Here is a 5,189-nt window from a genome sequence, read left to right on the forward strand (position 1 = left end):
CACGTGGATGCATATATACAAGATATTAAAATATTCGTGGGACATCTTTTGAAAATCTTCTAGAAACTGAAATAAAAATTGATATAAATTCAAATACAAAAATTTCGATTAAGTTATAAACAAATTAACTTATTTATTAAATTATAAGCAAACAATTTGCATTGGATGAAACGAAAAAAATAAAGTGAGATCATTTTATCTCCGTTGCATAATTGCAATCTTCTACGTTCCATCTACGCAAAAATTATAATTTAATAAATGAATCTAAATTGATATTAATTTTTTATTTGTTTGTCTCAATATATATACTGTGTCCAGAAAATAATGAGACTTATAGAAATGTAGATTTTTCGCTTTATGAAAAATATATATTATCTTTTTCGTTATAATTTTTTTCGAGAAGTCACGATTTTTGAAATGCTTTTTGATTTTAGAAAAGAAATAAAAGTCATATGGATTAAATTAAAAAAAAATACATTTGATTGAATAAATTTAATTGACGGAATTTTAACACATTTTTATAAAATTCATTGTCAAGTCATTTGTGTTATGAACTGATATTGGAAGCATTTTATAATAAAATAACATATAATATCATCAGATTCCGAGAAACCGGGATCATTCTTATTTTTAATTACTGCTATTATCCTATTGCATATAAAATAGATACATGTGATATATAATATACAAAAAAATTATGGAAAAAATTATTCAAAAGAAATATCACTTCCTATATCTAAAGCAATAAACCTCGCGCTATTCAATAAACACCTTAAAATCGAAGTACTGCTCCAAAACTAGAATTCTCGAAGCTTTTACAACTAATAAAACTATCGAGAATTTCAGCTTGTCCAAGACTTTCTTAGATTAACAGCCAAGGCCCATGTAATTTAATCAAACGATACATGCGACATTGTCATGTTTCTTGACGAGACTAGGCTAGGCTAAGTAGCCCGGCAAAAATCAGCTGGCAACCTGAGCATAAACTTCGACATGCTCCTCAGACACTCTCGAGCGACAAAAGAAGCTTCGTTCCACCGCGAGGGGTCGATTTTTCCAAGATTTTTCCATTCATAAAAAAAATAGAGGAGCCGAAACACACGCGTATATATAACCAAGGATTGCCCCTCGCTTCGAGAGTTCTCTCCACTCGCTTCTTTTTTCTGATGCATCTTTCATAGCCGAAGACTTAGAATGTGTCCCGCATTAAAGCGCTGCACAGCCTAATTTCGCATTCAGATTGTCATTTTCGCGTTGCAACGCGCGCGATGTCTCGCGGTGCTCGTAAAAGGAACTTGCTAATGTTTCAAGCAACGAATGCAACAAAATTCTTTAATCTCGACGAGGCTTCGAAGAGGCTTCTCATCCTATGCAAAATACAAAACAGCTATCGTAAAACCGTTCCCTCTTTAATGAACGGATCTCGAGGTAGTAAAAAAAAAAAAAAGAAAAAAAAAAAGAGAGATCGGTCTTAAAAATGTAGCAATCGTAGACTGGATAAAAAGAAAGGCTAGATGTATTCGAAGTGTCTAATAATGAAATTAATATCCGTTTTCAACAGATAATGACTCGATTATCGTTATATATTATGATGTTCGATTAAACTATAGAAAAATATGCATTTATATTTCTCTCTCTTAAACACTTCGTTCTTTAATAGATGAGGACAAAAAATCGAAGACTTAATAGCTCTGGATCATTCTAGATCATTATAATATGTAATTTATCTTTATACAGAGATAACGAGGAAACGGAATTACTTTGCTCGTGGCTTGGATAAAAAATAATATAATTCTAGATGCAGATTTAAATTGATAGTTTGAAGGTTTTCGTTGGCGATTTTTCCTGTATGGAATAGTATTTCTTGTTTCAGAATTGCAATGGAAAAGAATGGTTCCAAGGAAGATAGGTAGGTGGAAATAGCGTCTCGTATTCAGCAGACGATAAAAGAAGTAGAAAAATTCGATTTTCCATAAAACTTTAAATTTCCCTGTCATCCTGTTTTCTTACCACTTCAAGTTGAATGTTTAATGTTTTTAGATTTTCATAGCTTAGAATACGGAACAAGTGGGCGGTAAAACGAACCGGTAGTTTCAGAAGAAATTTTAACGTGTACAAGTTTCTTAATGACTAAGAAACGCGAGCCTTCTCGAATTCAAAAAGTATTTAAACAAGCATCAAACACGAACTTCTCGAGAGGAAAAAAGAGATGAAGGAAGTTGGAAATTCGAATTTTATTAGCGCCTTTCAAAGTTACATGATAATCGAAAAAAAATTATTCCATATGATGAATCAATTAAATATTATTGCAATAGTTGGCTCTTATAAAATGATTCTCATTGAAAATTATTGAAAATGAAAAAAATATTCAGAGATAAAATGGGCGAATATATCAGACATATATCTATTTTTTATATCGCTTTTTAATAGACGATCACAAATATGTCATATCTAGGTCAATAAATCTTTAATTTCACAAGTCTAGGGAAAACTAAAATAATATTTCATTTATGAATCATTAAAAAATTTAATCGTATCAATTAGTTAATTATCAAAAATTTAAAAATTAACTTATAGAATTTTTTTATGTTTTGAATATTTTCAGTTTTTTCAATTTTTAAAGTATTTATATTAAATCCATATATAATATATAAGTATATACATATAAAATTGATAAAAATAAAATTCATTATTCCGTAAAAATTCTATAATTATAAAAACTATTTTAACACTACTTTATAAATCTATCGATAATAAATAATAAGTATCTATCAAATATTATATAAATATATCGACAAGATAATGATAATCACGTGTCCACGTGATACACTAGTAATACTTACTATTTTCTGCACGAATGTTTCTGCGCAATAAATTGAACCGCAACGAATAAATACATTCTTACATAATTCTAAAAAATCAGTTCAATTATTTGTTTCCTTCATATTCATATTGTCATCTTTATTGTAAATATTAATGATGAATAAAACTTATATAACAGTTTTGCAGCAATATTCAAGATTTTCCTATTTTAATCATATAAATACATATGATTAAACAAGTCATTTTCTCGTAAGAAAATTTATTTCGAATTAATTTTTTAAGTATTACATATTGTGGATATTATTTGAATTGATGATTAAATGAATGTGAATCGATATGAAATTCAGATTTTTTCAATGTCAGTCGTAAAATTTCAATTTTGTCTTTTTTCAATAATTTTGAAATTACTTTTAATTATAATTTTTACAGAATATTTAATTAAGATTTTTTGATAAAAAAATACTTTCGCACTTATTTGATATATTTTAAATAGTAAAAAGTTAAAATTAGGAATATATCAATATTTTATAAAATAGTTGAAACTTAGAAATATTCGCCGACCGCATAAATATTCCGATGAATTATATATTATATATTATCTGTAGGAAATGTTCAAAGTACTTATTGTTAATAGCTAATGACTTATGTCAAAGAATATCGAAACAACTATCGAGACTTCGATACGACACGCGTTCATAATTCTAGAAATAATTTCAACGAGGAAATCAAGGTGAAATTGCGTCAGACAGATAACAACGAAGCGCGATATGTAGGCATTTAAAAGGACCGCGCTTGTTTACACTCTGGCCCGGTCGACGTGCACACATGGCTTTCGTCTCTTTTTGCCAGACGAGAATTACGCCGACGGCTAGACACTGCATATAGAGACATCTTGGCATGCGGTTGCATTGCCACGCGAAAAATGCGGAAATTTTTCATCGATATTTTTTTTTTATTTTAATAACATTATAAAAAATAACAATGTATTGTTCAAACATACCGGTATAAAAAAAAAGTCTATTCCAAGAAACCATTGATTCGAGACGCTGTTCCATCCCAAAAACACCGAGTCACCTTCGACGAAACTGCTTTCCAAGAAATCTTTTCCCGTTCTTGGGTCAAGATTTGTTGATGGCCAAGTCTCTTTTCGTCCAACCTTTCTATCGTTCTTCCTTCTTCATGGTTCAACACTATTTCTCTCTCATCCACACTCTGTTTCCTCACACACATTCACTCGGGAAACGTCACCGATTCGTTCACGCCGGGACGCATAGTAGTTTTCCGTTCCCTTTTGTTCTTTGCATGCTTTCTGTCCTTGTTCTGTTCCTATGCCAAGCACACGAGCAGCACACACGATTGTCACGCGACGCACTTTAGGCGCGATCACGAAGACGAAAATCACAATATTACATGCACGATGAACAATACAGCAAGCAGCACATTTGTTTCGATAAGTTCCGTATCGCGAATATAAACGATACGGAAATAAACGAGATCACCGCGACCGCGAAACGAGAGTTACGTCTCGACACATCTCTGTCTTTGGAGGTTAGGTTCGGTTATCTGGCGTCTCTTTCGTTCTCGGCTTGCCAAAGCACGCGTCTCCGACACTCGATTGCGAATGGTCTCGAACGGCTCTGACGACGACACTCAGACAGCATGCACTACCGACACGGACACAAGATAGACTCGTACTCGTCTCTAGCTCGGTAGAACCGGCGAAAAACTGCGAGAAAATCCAGCCATGCTGACTGCGCGACCGGCGTCAGACTGCCGCGAGGACAGAGCGGGGATTCAGTTGAGTGGCATCGCCCGACAAGCGGGGCCCCCCCTCCATCTGCCACACTCGACCGCCGGACTCTCGTCCCTTCTGCCCCTTCCAAGCGTTCCACGCGTTTCTCCTCTCGTCCCTACGACCCTTTCCTCCCCACTATTTTGTCGTTCGACTCACTCTTCGCGTCGCCTCGCGAACTTCGTCGTGATATCCATCCCCTCCATTGTACGAGCAAGCAGTGAAAGAGAGGTAGAGCGAGGAAGAGAAGCACGCGTATACCGCGTGTAAGAGAAGGACTGACGGAACGGGAATGCAACGCATGCGCAGTGCAACGGTCGCGGCACGCGGTCGCGCCCAAACGCATCTTCTCGCGATCCTCATATTGATGTACTACGCGCTTGCACTCACGGCGAACCGATTGCGAGCCTCGCGAATACCGAGCGATTCATACGTGAGAGATGAACGAAGCAGCTCGTTAAGAAACCGCTGTCGGCCACGAGATATATAAGCATCTTCAGTCGGATCGTTTTGAACGCCATCGTACAAGAATTTGATCAACGACAGATCACCGACACGCGTGACAGAGAGTTGA

At 34.9% G+C, this 5,189-nt stretch overlaps 1 protein-coding gene across 1 annotated transcript in view; it reads right to left on the reverse strand.

Moving 5' to 3' along the window:
- The window catches only part of LOC102681503 (bifunctional heparan sulfate N-deacetylase/N-sulfotransferase), a 196,591-nt gene extending 191,975 nt beyond the window's left edge, over window positions 1–4,616 (reverse strand). Inside the window, exon 1 of the mRNA XM_006614552.2 lies at window positions 3,824–4,616. The gene's annotated coding sequence lies outside the window, so the exon portion shown is untranslated. The remainder of the gene's footprint in view (window positions 1–3,823) is intronic.
- Window positions 4,617–5,189: the final 573 nt, after the last annotated feature.

This window comes from Apis dorsata, unplaced genomic scaffold, assembly GCF_000469605.1.
Source record: "Apis dorsata unplaced genomic scaffold, Apis dorsata 1.3 scaffold_189, whole genome shotgun sequence".
Taxonomy (NCBI): Eukaryota; Metazoa; Arthropoda; class Insecta; order Hymenoptera; family Apidae; genus Apis; species Apis dorsata.